The sequence below is a fragment of the Oncorhynchus mykiss genome, chromosome 12, assembly GCF_013265735.2.
Source record: "Oncorhynchus mykiss isolate Arlee chromosome 12, USDA_OmykA_1.1, whole genome shotgun sequence".
NCBI lineage: Eukaryota > Metazoa > Chordata > Actinopteri > Salmoniformes > Salmonidae > Oncorhynchus > Oncorhynchus mykiss.
In genome coordinates this window covers 46419058-46435562 of record NC_048576.1, presented here as the reverse complement: position 1 = coordinate 46435562, position 16505 = coordinate 46419058, and the positions used below count along the sequence as shown (strand labels likewise).

Here is a 16505-nt window from a genome sequence, read left to right as displayed (position 1 = left end):
TAATTTGAAAAAGAGCGACACCAACTGGAGGTGGTCTCGAAAGAGGAGCGTGTAATGGCATAACAGGCTATTGACTTTGTAATAGCAATGCTAATAGTGCTATGCTAGCAGTGGTACACAGTAGTAGTACACAGTGCAATGGCAGGCTAATAGAAGTATTGCAACATAGACTATCAGTTATAGCAGTAAGGAATTAGAAGGGCTATAGTCCAAGTCGGTATTAGATAGAACGTTGAGGCCCTGCCTGCCTTTGGGGAATACACCCTGTGGTTACCTAGGTTACCCCGTTGGCTCACAGCAACAACAACAAAAATGTAAATGCAATTTTCTTGTCTGTCTGTTTTAGTCAATTACAAAACTACATTTAAGAAAAGTATAACATGTCTAAAGATTACTTTTCAACATTGCCTGCTCCCGAGCGTTCTCACTACACTAAAAATGTAACATTGTAGGGCATCCCTCATGCCCCTTTTCATGTGAGTGAGTGCTAGCTATCTACTGACCGGAACATTATGCTAGTGAAGACCAATGACACAAACAAACTAACTATTCAGCTACAAGTAGTGAGTGGAGTTACAAATGAACTATAATAAACAAGTTATATGTTTTCCACACACATAGTTACATGTAGCCTACTTGGACATCATTTATGCACGTTAGCACTCGCCAATGGCATTGATTGCATAGGGAAGACCAGGGCTAAATGTAACAAGGGTCAGGTGTAACAGGTCGGCCTATACAGCCTATTTTATTTACCTTTATTTACCTAGGCAAGTAAGTTAAGAACTAAATTCTTATTTTCAATGACGGCCTAGGAACGAACAACGTTCTGCCTGTTCAGGGGCAGAACGACAGATTTGTACCTTGTCAGCTCGGGGTTTGAACTTGCAACCTTCCGGTTACTAGTCCAACTAGGCTACCCTGCCACCGCATGATCCTTGGTTGGCTGAGTGCCAGTGGAATGTTTTTTGGGGGGGACATTCAAGTCATATGTTTCTAACGAGCAATAAAAACTAGCCTGATGTTTAGACTTTAGAGTTGAAGCCAGTCACTGATGTGGTAAACTACTCAATGTTATTGGATGAATCCCGGAACATATTCCCATCTGTGCTAGCGAAACAGTCCTGTAGCTTAGCATCCTACTTCCTGTTTGAGTTTTTGCTTGTGAGGAGAAGGCAGCAGGATAGAGTTATGGTCTGATTTGCCAAAGGAAAGGCGATGGAGGGATTTGTATGTGTTTCTGTGTGTGGAGTAAAAGTGATCTAGAGTTTTGTCACCTCTAGTTGCACAGGTGACATGCTGGTAAAATTGAGGTAAAACAGATGTCCAATTCCCTGCAATAAAATCACCGGCCATGAGGAACTCTGCCTCTGGATGTGAAGCTGGTTGGATGTTCTGCCAAATTCTCTAAAATGACATTGGAGGTTGAGAAATTAACATTAAATTCTCTGGCAACAGATCTGTTGGAAATTCCAGTCAGCAGGCCAATTGCACGCTCTCTCAAAACTAGAGACATCTGTGGCATTATGTTGTGTGACAAAACTGCACATTTTAGAGTGGTCTTTTCTTTCCCCCAGCACAAGGTGCACCTGTGTAATTATCATGCTCTGTAATCTCCTACCCCAGGTAGACTTCTGATTGGCTGACCTGGTCAGGTGACCTGGTCAGCAGGGGGTTCCAGAAGCAGAGGTGTGAAATGTTAGGGGGCAGAGTGGCTGAAAACAATTGAGAGCCCATCCCCCAGCGCCTCTGCTCTCTGCAGAGTAATAAAGTCAGAGTTGAGAGCCTGGGTGACTAGAGTTAGAGGGTTTTGTACATAACGCCTAACCCCTAGCCTGCTTACCTTGGCATTCAATCAAATTGTTGCAAGTCATTTCAGGGATGCAAGCTGATGAATTGAATCCGATTTAGATTGACACCAAGGCCAAGATCGTGAAGAGGTCACAGTTATCTAAGCCTATAAACAAAAGGAATCAGAAAAGTCCAATATTGCAGGCCTTAAAGTAACTTTCCAGTGTTTACAGATTTCTATGAAATATGACTTAGAATGACTTACAATATTAATGAAATAGTTTTCCTTTCAAAAAAATGGTATTTAAGTATGTTAAAAAGCAGCTTCTGTGTTGGCATAGTGTGGGTGTTTACTGGTCATTAAAAATATTAATGCAAGTAGACTGCTGATTGGCCTGCTCATCCTCTAGGCCACTGATTGGCCAGCTCATCCACCTCAGGAGTATGACATCAAGTCTGTAAGGAAATAGCAAGCATTTTTTAAACAGTCTGTTTGAGATGCAAGTTTGAAGTTGGGCTTTTTAGGTGATATTTCTCCAATTTATGCTTTGGCCACAAATACAGGTATAGGATGAGTCAACAACATTATTTGGGTATGAGTTAACAGAATACAAACTTTTAAAAGAGAGATTTTTACAGGACATTTACTAGGTGTAAGCCCTTAGGTCACAGTATCTACTAAGCTAACATATGGAATTTTTTAAAGATGGTCATACAATGGATAATTTATACATTTGATTTTGAATTTTAGGACCCTTGTAGGTAAAAAAAAAATATATATATATATTTGATGAAATATTGAATTTAGCCTTTACTGCTATAGCCCATAGCAACACACTAAATAACACATGTTTACATAGCAAAGCAGACAGCCAAAAAATGTATCATAAGGATCAGTGTCTGTCTTATATCTGGAGAAAAAAAAAAGTTTTACCCATGTTTGGACATTTTACTTGTGGTACATTTTATCCCCTATGCACGTTGTTATATTTTTACAGCCCGGTACCGGGTTACCTTCAGACGACTCCTCTGTGTGCTTCATAAAGATAAAACAACTGACACCTTTGTATTCGTGAGAGTCTCCCCTTTCAATAGTGGCGACTTATTCATTTTTAACTCAAACGGTTCGGTCTGGACAGACGGTTTTGTGAGAAGCCCTCCTCGAAATTAGGACATCCACGGCAGAGCGTTCAAACGATAGCCTTAAAGCTTGTGGATACCGTAGACCAAAACAAACAAAACTGTCGTGTTCATGAGTCATCTTTCATGGTGGTGATTTCGTGACGGATCCTCTCGTGTAGAAAAACCCAGCTTTCACAAGAACCATGTTATGGACTAGGCTTTATATCGGCGGAAAAGGGGTATTGAGCTGCAGTCACTGCAAGAAACGGTACATCTCTAGCATAAACACACAGAGAGCTATTCTATTTTCAAAATGACGTCTCCATGTGACGTATGGGCGTGTCAATCAACTTTAGGATTTTTTTATCTGGTTTACCCACTCATGCAGTCTCCTTTTAATCTGCATCTAATAGTGTCATGGGTGGGATCGCAAGCATAATGATGTCTAGAGTCAATGACAGAGAGACACTTGTTCCTCAACAGAGTGCGGATCTTCCTTCCTTCTCTGCATCTCAGTCGCATTTGTTGCTTTAATTGTGTTGCTGAGCGCTCTGCAATATCGTAAAGTTTAGGATTTGTTACCCGTGACTTTCCAAGCATTGCCTCTAAAAAACATTTGTGCAATGGCGTAGTGTTTCCAATTCCAGGATCTAGTTCTTTTGGTGTGGGCTGAACACTCCCTTTTGTGTGTCAGCGGATTTAATGAGTTAGTACTGTTGCCTTCAGTGTATTATTGGTTTAGTGGGCACCACAATGACCCAGAGGAGTTAATTATGTAAGAGATAATCAACAAGGGGCTGTAAGAATTAACTTCAAAGTCATTGAATTATACTGTGCATTATCACAAAATAATGCACACTCTAGAATACCCTTTAAGCCATCAGAAACGAGTATTCAACAATGCCATGGTATAACTATCAATAATGACAATTTCCTTTTTTTTCAAGCCTCCTTTGTTTGAGCTGTGTTAACATATGTACTCTACTCTGGTACCAGGTCTGTATGTGCTTTAGCTAACTTCTCTCTTCTCACTATCATTTTTAAAGACATGCTCCAGAACTTTGGCGACTAGTAAGTATTTTTCAAACCTCTCGCTTTGGGCTGGATGTGTAGTTTATAAATGCATATTTACTGTATTACCTCAATTAGCCATGAAATCCCTAGTTGGAAAGCAACTTTTTACTGGAAGCTGTGCTACGCCATTTTCCCTACATTTTCCCCCATGTGGGCCAGCCCCCTAGAAATTTGAGTTCAAGCCAATGAGCTTCAGCCCTTGGCCATTTGAGTGACAGCTAGCAAGATGCACACACAGTAGAGCGAGAGAGAGAGCAGTGACGTAGCGCACATAAACTACACATCTCATTCCAAAATCATAAACATTAATATGTAGTTGGTCCCCCCTTTGCTGCTACAACAGCCTCCTCTCTTCTGAGAAGGCTTTCCACTAGATGTTGGAACTATGCTTTGGGAACTTGCTTCCATTCAGCCACAAGAGCATTATGAGGTCGGGCACGGATGTTGGGCGATTAGGCCTGGCTCGCAGCCGGTGTTCCAATTCATTCCAAAGGTGTTTGATTGGGCAGAGGTGAGGGATATGTGCAGGCCAGTTCTTACACACTGTTCATGACAAACCATTTCTGTATGGACCTCACTTTATGCATGGGGGCATTGTCATGCCTTCCCCAAACTCTTGCCACAAAGTTGGAAGCACAGAATCATCTAGAATGTCATTGTATGCTGTAGCGTTAAGAGTTCCCTTCACTGGAACTAAGAGGCCAGACCATGGAAAAACACCCCCGGACCATTATTCCTCCTCCACCAAACTTTACAGGTGGCACTATGCATTGGGGCAGGCAGCGTTCTCCTGGCATATGCTAAACCTAGATTTGTCTGTCTGACTGCCAGATGGTGAAGCGTGATTCATCACTCCAGAGAACGCATTTCCACTGTTCCAGAGTCCAATGGAGACAAGCTTTACACCACTCTAGCCGACGCTTGGCATTGCTCATGGTGATCTTAGGCTTGTAAACGGCTGCTCGCCCATAGAAACCCATTCCACGAAGCTCCGGACGAACACTTCTTGTGCTGACGTTGCTTCCAGAAGTTGCAACCGAGGAAAGACGATTGTACATGCTACGTGCTTCAGCACTCAGCGGTCCCATTCTGTGATCTTATGTGGCCTACCACTTCACGGATGAGCCGTTGTTGCTCCTAGAGGTTTCTATTTCGCAAGAACAGCACTTACAGTTGACCGTGGCAGCTCTAGCAGTGCAGAAATTTGACAAACTGACTTGACGGTGCCACGTTGAAAGTCACTGTGCTCTTCAGTAAGGCCTTTCTACTGTCAATATTTGTCTATGGAGATTGCATGGCTGTGTGCTCGATTTTATACACCTGTCAGCAACGGGTGTGGTTGAAATAGACTAATCTACTAATTTGAAGCGGTGTCCACATACTCTTGTATGTATAGTGTATCAGCACATACACTGCCCTCCTGAATTATTGGCACCCTGGGTAGATATGAACAAAAAAGGCTGTGAAAGAATATCATTGTTGTTAATCAGCTTGATCTTACACTCAAAATATCATGAATCTAACCTTTAATGTAGATACATTTTTTAAATAAAATAAAATTGTCATTAATAAATAATTATTTTGTTCAAAAACATGCATGTCAAAATTATTGGCACCCCTGCATTTAATACTTTGTGCACCCTCCCTTTGCAGAGATAAAAGCTCTGCGTCGTCTCCTATAGTATTTGATGAGATGGCAGAACACATAGGAAGGGATTTGTGACCATTCCTCCATACAGAAACTCTCCAGATTCTTCAGAGTCCTTGGTCCCCGCTTGTGGACTCCTCTTCAGCTCACTCCACATGTTTTCAATGGGGTTTAGGTCAGGGGACTTGGATGGCCAGTGCAAAAGCTTGATTCTATGGCCTTCGTGTTTCAACTCTTTAGAGTCTGCCACCCCTGTTACTCCTCTCTGAATCCAAATCAAAGTTCAAGCAGAGAGTTCACCAGGAGACATCTTTGGAATCAATCGTCTTCACGTTTCTTATAAGTCAATTCATATTGCAGATTTGATTGAGCTGTTGTTGAATAGTAGTTTGCTGTAGGTTAGGCAAAGTGACCACAAGACGTTCCGAAAGAGAACGAACCAACTTTACTTAGCCTCCAGGTGCCTTATTTCAAATCCATGTGTAACCCCCCAAGCATCAATGGTATGGGTTCATTGATCCCTATGTAGTGAGTGCGGTAAATGCCATTTCAGACGCAGCCTTAGTCTTGGCATGTTAGCATTCATAAGTGTGTCACCACCACCTCCAGCAATGTACAACCTTTCTGTTGCGCTGTGATTAGAGAATTGACTTGTTAGCCGTCGGACGGTCTGCTTGCCACAGCCAGCCCCATGCAGAGATGGCCCATATTCAACTCTCTCCACTAACCTTCAGGAGTTACAGATGTAAACCGCAAAATAAAGCACAAACCAAAACACCACTGGCTGAAATACTGTCCCATACAAAACTAACAAATGGAGGCAGAAAAAATAGCGTCTTCTTTGTGTGTGTAATTAACACTGAGTGTACAAAACATTAAGAGCACTTTCCAAGTATTGAGTTTCTTTGTGACCCTAATTTACCTTTATTTCAACAGGGAAGTCGTATTGAGACTAAAGTCTCTTTTACAAATGTTCCCTGCGCAATACAAAAACAAGCACACAATAGGCAAGCACAGACAAACATAATATACGGAAAAAATACACATTAAGGTACAAAACACATTCAAATAAGAGAAACACATTCTTTCATTTAAAAAAGCCTCTTATCTGTATGAGGGGACACCAAAGCGTCCAATTATCTGAAGATAATTCCAAACATAGACACCCAAGAAGTCTCCAGAGTTAACCAACCCTGTGACCGGCTTTAATAACTTGTCATTTCAAATCTTAACTGGGAAGTTAGGTAAGTCGGAAGCTTGTGGAGCAGGGCTTTTTAAACAAAAAGAGCATAATGAGGATCTACGTGTCTTCAAAGAGGTCCAGCCAACCTTTTGGTAAAGAATGCAGTGATGTGTAATAAATCTGTCTCCTGTGATAAAACAATGGGCGCTGTGATAAACGGCATCCAGGGTTTTAAGAGTAGTGGCAGCTGCACTTTGATAAATAGTGTCACCATAATCAAGAACAGGTAGAAAGGTTGACAGCACAATCTGCTTCCTGCTGACTAGAGAGTCTACATCTGTTTCTGTAAAAAATATATATATCTTTAAATCTTAACTTCCTAAAAAGCTAATTTGTATGTTTTTTTAAACATTAAATTATTGTCAATCCAAATGCCAAGGTATTTGTATGCAAGAACTTGTTCGATTATAGAACCATCCGATGAGTGAAGATTTAATCCATCTGAGAAAATCTTACGAGAACTTTGAAAACAACATGTATTTCGTTTTCCCTGTATTATCTGTCACTAAAATAATCATGAAACCAAGAGCAGATGTCAGAGCCCAGGCCAATCGAGGAAAACTTGTTCAATAAAATAGCATGATCAACAGTGTCAAATGCTTTTGACATGTCCACAAACAAGGCAGCACAATTCATTTTAGCGTCTAATACATTGACAATATCATTAACCTCTAATATGGTCGCTGTTATAGTGCTGTGCCCTAGCATAAACCCAGATCGATTTATATTAAAAATACCATGCTCAGTTAAAAAAAAGTGCGAAATTGCTTATTTACTAATGGTTCGAGAAGTTTTGCTAGACATGGAAGCCTGGAGATGAGACGATAATTATCATGATCAAAACTATCCACGTCTTATGGAGTTTCTTGATAACAATGTCAGATTTAAGATATGGGTTACTGAGCCAGCAATGAGGGGGGCAGCATACTTGAGCAGACCCGGCACCAATTGGTCAGCTCCTGTGGATTTCCTGGTATCTATAGCAAGTAGGGTATCAAGGATGTATTTTTCTGTGAACTGCCAAAATGCTAAAACTGAACTACCATTTTCGGAGTCAATCAGCGTTTAGCCCACTTTTGGATAGTAGGGTTAGACACTCATAAAAAAAAATAGCACGTTTTAAATAAAGTCATGTTTAAATGCATCAATGACAGAATTGTAATGGGACCATAGTCTTAATGAATTTGCTTGGGGCAGAGAGGAGGAAGTGCAACCCTTCAGAGATTTGACAGTTTTCCAGAATTTTGGAGGGTTTCACTTAGAGTCAGAAAGAGTGGTTACATAATAATTAGATTAATGCTTTTTTTTTTATCAGACAAAAAAATGTCTCCACTGAGAGAGCAGAACCTACATCTCAAGCAAAAAACATCATCAGCAACGCACTCACCAGCTTTCATTGTTTATGTGACATGGACATGCTCCAACTGATACCATTGCGTGAAGACGCACACAACGTAAGCACTAGCTGACAATATTTATATTTTTTTTGCTGCAGTTATATATTCATTACAATGTCGTTATTGCTTCTGTGCTGATTTTCCTTATTTATCAAGAACACTTGGTTGGTGCTTGTAATGATTTTTAGGCTACTGATCAGAGTGAGAAATTACACCGTGACATTTAGGGGGGTTCTCTATTGGATGCGTGCATGAAATGTTTTATGTGCCTTATATGGGCCAGCTGATTGTCAAACAAACACTTCAAAACATAGGCTACCTGTGCATGTTCGTCCACTCCAAAATAGTGTAATGCATGTAGCCTACACTAGCGCCATTTGATGAATGGTAACAGACATCTGTTTACAAAACACCACAAAGTGTTCCTAATTACATTTGGTGATTGCCATTGATTAGGTCTCCATTAATTTATGATCTTGCTGACAAATGGATGTAGCATGAAATTTCGGGACACCTGAAATGGGTCTGAAACTGTCCCAGGGAAAATTGGATTGTCACCCTAAAACGTGGTCAATTTATTAGACTAGGCTACAATGTGTAGGCCTAGTACCATGAACTTCAAATAGGCCTACCAGTAGCCAGTGATGTAGTGGTAAAAATATTGGTGGGTAAAATCTGATCGTTGGTCGCGGTGAAAAAAGTAACGCTCCCAATACTTTCAATGCATTCAATGCGTTTACTTGGGTTTTACCCTTCACTAGGCCAACACCACTACCGGTACCCTCTCAGCCTAGGCAATTTTGCACACATGAACACACGCAGAACAGGTAGCCTACATTCAATATAATGCATGAGTTGAATCAAAATATGTTTCCACCCTAGTTCATGAGTTATTTATTTGTTGAATGCTTGGAGTCTTCACAGATTGTGTGACAGAACACTGCGTTTCTTTCCTTACATTGATGACATTTTTGACAGTTATTTGTAATTATTAAGCTTTTAACAATTACATTAGAATATTGAAAATAAACCCCTTACCATTCCTGGATCTTGGGGAGCTCGGAAAAAGAGCTGTAAGTGTTACTATGCCTACGTAACATTTCATTATGTTTCACCGTGAAAACAGTTCTCATGGGCACACAAATCCAAAAGAATGTAGGCCTATGCCATTGCAAAATGTAATGCTTCTAACCAAAAGAGTCAACTATAGGCCTACTGGCATTATGTTAGATGGATTGGATGCGCATTTGGTGTCTAGCTGTAGGCCAGTGATTTTGGCGACCATCATCAGCTGATCCAGAAAATAAAACAAATATTTATAGAAAATAATTAAGCTAAATAAAGGGTCTACTTCTTCTGGCCACAGACAGCACAGATAACACCAATACCCGTGCACAGCTGAAGAACAAAGCAATGAGCGCTCTAAACAGCTGACTGACAATATCAAACAATGATAAATCAACGGATAAATCAAATGCATTGGAATAAAGGCATTGGCAATTTTTATCGAGGGCACATGGGAACAAATGGCGAAAATGAGCAAATACCAAGGAGTATCGATGCATTTTAAAGGAGCTTAGCTGAGGCCGAAATTCAGCACTACTGAGTAGACAGCACCATGAACAGGGAGATGGTTTGTGCAGCCACATATAAATAAATGGCTTAAACCATGACAGGGAGGTGGGGGTGGTCATTTCATTTGGAAGCTTTTATTTTCATATTCACCACTGTAAAACATATTTACAACTGCATTTTACACAAATAGGAGAATTGTTAAATTAACGTTATTTAGGGACCGCCTGGGTACAGACATTATCTGAATGTCAGCACAAGTGGACAGTTATAGTGTTTTGGAAACATATCTCTTATCATAGCCCCATAAATAAAATAAAATGTTATCGGTCACACACACATATTCAGAAGTTGTTATTGCTTGTGTTCCTAGCTCCAACAGTGTAGTAGTATCTAACAATTCACAACAATACAGACAAATCTCAAAGTAAAGAAATGGAATTAAGAAATATGTAAATATTAGGAGTAGCAATGTCAGAGTGGCATTGACTAGAATACTGTAGAATACAGTATATACATATGAAATGAGTAAACCAGTATGTAAACATGATTTAAAATTACTAGTGTTTCATTATTAAAGTGACCAGTGATTCCATGTTTATGTACTGTACACCCAGGGTACTGGGTGGAGGCTGGCGAGTGTTGGCTGTTTAACAGTCTGATGGCCTTAGAAGCTGTTTTTTGGTCCCAGCTTTGATGCACCTTTAATGACCTCACCTTCTGGATGATAGTGGGGTGAACAGGCTGTGGCTCGGGTGGTTGATGTCCTTGATGATCTTTATGGGCTTTCTGTGACATCGGGTGCTGTAGATGTCCTAGAGGGCAGGCATTGTGCCCCTGGAGTTAAGTTGGGCAAACCGCACCACCCTCTGGAGAGCCCTGCGTTTGTGGGTGGTGCGGTTGCCATACTACGAGGGGATACAGCCCAACAGGATGCTCTCAATTGTGCGTCTGTAGAAGTGTGTGACTGTCTTAGGGGCCAAGCCACATTTCTTCAGCCTCCTGAGGTTAAAGAGGCGCTGTTGCGTCTTTTTCACCACACTGTCTGTGTGGGGTGACCATTTCAGATTGTCATTGATGTGTACACAGAGGAACTTGAAGTTTATCACCTTCTCCATTGCGGCCCGTCGATGTGGGTGGGGGAGTGCTCCCTCTGCTGTCTCCTGAAATCCATGATCAGCTCTTTTGTTTTGTTGACGTTGAGGCAGATGTTATTTTCCTGCCACCACTCCGACAGGGCCCGCACCACCTCCCTGTAGGCTGTCTCTTAATTTTTGGTAATCAAGCCTACTACTGTTGTGTCGTCTGCAAACTTGATGATTGAGTTGGAGGCGTGCGTGGCCATGCAGTCATGGGTGAACAGGGAGTACAGGAGGGGGCTGAGCATGCACCCTTGTGGGGCCCCTGTGTTGAGGATCAGCATAGTGGAGGTGTTGACTGGCCATCCCACATATGCTCTCTCTAATTCTCTCTTTCTTTCTCTCTCTCGGAGGACCTGAGCCCTAGGACCATGCCCCAGGAATACCTGACATGATGACTCCTTGCTGTCCCCAGTCCACCTGACTGTGCTGCTGCTCCAGTTTCAACTATTCTGCCTTATTATTATTCGACCATGCTGGTCATTTATGAACATTTGAACATCTTGACCATGTTTTGTTATAATCTCCACCCGGCACAGCCAGAAGAGGACTGGCCACCCCACATAGCCTGGTTCCTCTCTAGGTTTCTTCCTAGGTTTTGGCCTTTCTAGGGAGTTTTTCCTAGCCACCGTGCTTCTTCACCTGCATTGCTTGCTGTTTGGGGTTTTAGGCTGGGTTTCTGTACAGCACTTTGAGATATCAGCTGATGTACGAAGGGCTATATAAAATAAATTTGATTGATTGATTGATTGTCAGGAAGTCCAGGACCCAGTTGCACAAGTCTGGGTTCAGACCCAGGGCCCCAAGCTTAATGATGAGCTTGGAAGGTACTATGGTGTTGAAGGCTGAGCTGTCGTCAATGAACAGCATTCTTACGTGCAGTATGTATTCTTCTTGTCCAGATGGGATAAGGCAGTGTGCAGTATGATGGCAATTGCATCGTCTGTGGATCTATTGGGGCTGTATGCAAATTGAAGTCGGTCTAGGCTGTCAGGTAAGGTGGAGGTGATATGATCCTTAACTAATCTCTCAAAGCACTTCATGATGACAGAAGTGAGTGCTACAGGGCAATAGTCATTTAGTTACCTTTGCTTTCTTGGGTACAGGAACAATGGTGGACATCTTGAAGCGAGTGGGGACAGCAGGCTGGGATAGGGAGAGATTGAATATGTCCGTAAACACGCCAACCAGCTGGTCTGCGCATGCCCTGAGGATGCGGCTAGGGATGCCATCTGGGCCGGCTGCCTTTCGAGGGTTAACACGCTTAAATGTCTTACTCACGTCAGCCTATTGAGAACAAGAGCCCACAGTCCTTAGGAGCGGGCTGCGTCGGTGTCACTATGTTGTCCACAAGGAGGGTGAAGAAGGTGTTTATTAGCTTGTCCGGGAGCAAGGCGTCTGCGAAGTGGCTGGTTTTCCCTTTGTAATCCATGATTGTCTGGAGTCCCTGCCACATACATCTCGTGTCTGAGCCGTTAAATTGCAACTCTACTTTGTCTGGGTACTGACATTTTGCCTGATTTATTGCCTTATGGAGGGCATAACAGAACTGTTTGTATTTTACCTTATTCCCATTCACCTTGACGTGGTTAAGTACAGTGGTCACGCTTTCAGTTTTGTGCATATGCTGCCATCTATCCACAGTTGGTTTGGGTAGGTTTTAATAGTCACAGGGGGAACAACATCCCCTATACACTTCCTGATGAACTCAGTCACTGTATCAATGTATACGTCAATGTATACGTCAATGTTATTCTCAGAGGCAACCCGGAACATATCCCAGTCCTCATGATCAAAACAATCTTGAAACATTCATTCAGATTGGTCAGACCAGCATTGAATAGACCTTAGTACATGTACTTCCTGTAGGCTGGACAGTAGAACGAGTCAAAATTCACCCAAGGCTGAAAATAACTTTGGCTGAGCTGCAACACTAGAGCGAGGCCACAGCGAATGAATTGAAACGAACCTTCACAGAGCCTCTTCTGGCTGGTGTGATGCATAGAATTCCATTTCCCCTAAATGGCACCAAAAAATGTATCCCTTTTTATTTTACCACTACAATCTGTTCTTAGGATGAAACTGAAAAAAAATGTGTGTAAAAAGTAAACATCCGCACCTCGATGGTGTCAACTGTGCTTATTTGGATGTAGGAAAAAAATTTAAACTGACTATAAAAACAGACTATTTCTGGTCTAGTGATCGATGACAACCGAGCTCGCTGCCCAGACTTACAGTGCATTCGGGAAAGTATTCAGATCCCTTGACTTTTTCCACATTTTTTTACATTACAACCTTATTCTGAAATTGATTTTTTTAAATCAGTCTACTGACAATACCCCATAATGACAAATCAAAAAGACATAGACATTTTTGCAAATGTATTACAAAATAAAAAAAACGGAATTATGACAGATGGTTTAGGCCCTTTCATCTTTAAGGTTGCTGCCCTATCATCACCAATTCTATCTCTGACCATTTTAACCTGTCTCTCCTCTCTGGGGAGGTTCCCATTGCTTGGAAGGCAGCCACAGTGCGTAATTTATTTAAAGGGGGAGTTAGCTGATCCTAATTTTCTATTTTGCCCTGTTTATCAGAAGTTTTTGGAAAAACGTGTCAATAATCAACTGACTGGCTTTCTTGATGTCTAGCATTCTTTCTGGTATGCAATCTGGTTTCTGCTCAGGTTATGGATGTGTCACTTCAACCTTAAAGGTCCTCAATGATGTCACCATTGCCCTTGTCACTAAGCAATGTTGTGCTGCTTTTTTATTTACTTGTCCAAAGGTTTTGATACGGCTGAACATTCCATTCTTGTGGGCCGGCAAAGGAGTATTGGTGTCTCTGAGGGGTATTTGGCCTGGTTTGCTAACTACCTCTCTCGAAGAGTACAGTGTATAAAGTCAGAACATCTGCTGTCTCAATCCTAGGCCCCATGCTCTTCTCAATTTGCGTCAACAACATAGCTCAGGCAGTAGAAAGCTGTCTCATCCATTTATATGTACAGTGGGGCAAAAAAGTATTTAGTCAGCCACCAATTGTGTAAGTTCTCCCACTTAAAAAGATGAGAGAGGCCTGTAATTTTCATCATAGGTACACTTAAACTATGACAAAATGAGAAATAAAAATCCAGAAAATCACATTGTAGGATTTTTTATGAATTTATTTGCAAATGATGGTGGAAAATAAGTATTTGGTCAATAACAAAAGTTTATCTCAATACTTTGTGCTGACATTGTTTCCAGAGGCAGTTTGGAACTCGGGAGTGAGTGATGCAACTGAGGACAAACATATTTTACGCGCTACGCACATCAGTGGCAATACTTTGTTATATACCCTTTGTTGGCAATGACAGAGGTCAAACGTTTTCTGTAAGTCTTCACAAGGTAATGGCAGAAGCACAGTGGCTAGGAGGAACCTGAGAGGAACCAGGCTCCGAGGGGTGGGCAGTCCTCTTCTGGCTGTGCCGGGTGGAGATTATAAGAATACATGGCCATTAAGGCTAGATCGTTCTTCAGTATGCTCAAACGTTAATAGAAACTGAGAGAGAGACTGAGAGAGTGAAACAGCTGTTCCTGGACAAAGTAGCACGTCCGATGAAACAGGTCATGTTTCCATAGCCGCATGCAGAACATTTGATGCCCTCTCAAGTCCAAATTGAAGTCCCTCTACCTTCTCTAAAAAACAAAGGGATATTATTTCAGGTTCGGGGTGTTCTAAATATCCTTGGAAAGGGGCATTCAAGCATACAGCATGGAGCACGTAAACTATTACCTGGTAGCAATGGAACCCATTTCATCTGAAGGGTTCCCATTGAAACCACCTTCAAATGATTTCAGTTACTCCAACAACCATAATGAAGATACTAAATTAACCACACCAGCTATACCAGCATGTTTCACTGGAGCTGGGTAAGTGGAGGTAATCAGCAGCCCATCACCTGAGAGCATAGGAACATACTGTACTCAGTCATAACACATGGGAGAGATGAGGCAAAGGCCCTGCTCCTTATAAACATTATGAGACGCTGAGATAATCGTATAGGCTCAGCAGTAAGGCTTCCTTAGCCACACACTGCATTAGCCTCAGCCTAATTTGACAGCTTCCCTGTCATCCGCCATCACTCCTCTCCCTCTCTCTTCACAAGGGCCAAGAGGAGTGATTATTCAGTATTGGACAGAGTTAGTGTTCTAGTGTTAGGTTCTAAATGAATCTATTAAAACTCACGGACACTTAATAAAGCTCAAACCAAGTTTATTCACCCATTGGGTCGATACAGCAGAGACAAACATATTCACACAAGCACTGATATTTAACCCTTTCTCCTATGCTGAGTCTACTACACATCTGAACAGCCAATGCATCTCTGTTGCTAGACAGAACCTTATCGATATCTGTTCTTCCTCACTTCATCTGACCTGACCTCGTCCCCAAAGTTCTCACTCCTCCCCAACTCACGGCTGTCATGTTGACTTGTACATGACTGTGTCTCTTCTCCTCCCAAAGGATCCCTGATGGCTTACAATAACATATCCGGACAGAATGTAAACGTTATACATTCCCCTCTCTCCCTCAGTGACATTAATAAAATATTATTTCATATTCTCAGAACCCAATACTAGAAATCACATTATTTATTTTTTGGAATATGCATTGAAGTCAAACTAAACACTTGTATTGTGGATCATCCGTGAAGAGATGTGTGTTTGTGTTTCTCCCCTTTATCCTTACCAGGAGTCAATTAAATCTGTATACGGCTCTTAAACACACTACAATGTGTGTCCCAAATGCCATCCTATTCCCTTTATAATGCAGACTCTGTAATTATCTGCTGTTCACTAATCCCAGGCAGCGGATTGGAGTGTCTGCACTGACCCTCAATGCCTCCAACGATTCACTCTTTGTTTGCCCGGGTTAATTTATATATTAATTGTCTCACTACGAGAAGCTTACCCTAGTTTTCTGCAATGATAGACAGATGTGTACACAAGGAGTGATGGCTTGGTTTCAAGGCTCTGTTGAGCAGGGATTTGTCTTCAACAAACTCAAGACAACCCATTCAGGTCCAGGTTCAGTTGAGATAGACATTCAATGGGTTCATTTTTGGTAAAGGGGATTGTTGCTCGAATCAGTATTAGGATGTCCTCAAGCAGTGAAGTTGAACAAGATGTCCATTAAATGTCATGCTTACAACATATGCCTTTTGGATTCTTAGTATTAGGAGATGGTATCACATTTTTATACCGTCAGACTTGGGATTCGAACCTGTTGCCCTCTTGCACTCCTGCGACCCAGTTGCACATCTGTCTCTAATCTAAGCCACCTGCCATCCATTGTAGGACACAGTTGTATGTTCTACTTAGCCCATTTTGACCCGATTTATCCTGATTGCTCTGTGAAACATAAGCTATCACCAATCATATCAAACAAAATGCGTTCCCACTCACTGACCTCTGCGTAATTGGTTAATTTGATAGACTCACATCTTCCAAAGATATAATTTTCACTCTGTGTTTACG

The 16505-nt window shown here is 41.7% G+C and overlaps 1 protein-coding gene across 3 annotated transcripts in view; it reads left to right on the top strand.

Moving 5' to 3' along the window:
- Nucleotides 1-16505, top strand: part of LOC110537698 (double C2-like domain-containing protein beta) — a 307080-nt gene that overhangs the window by 254019 nt on the left and 36556 nt on the right. The gene's annotated exons all lie outside the window — the stretch shown is intronic.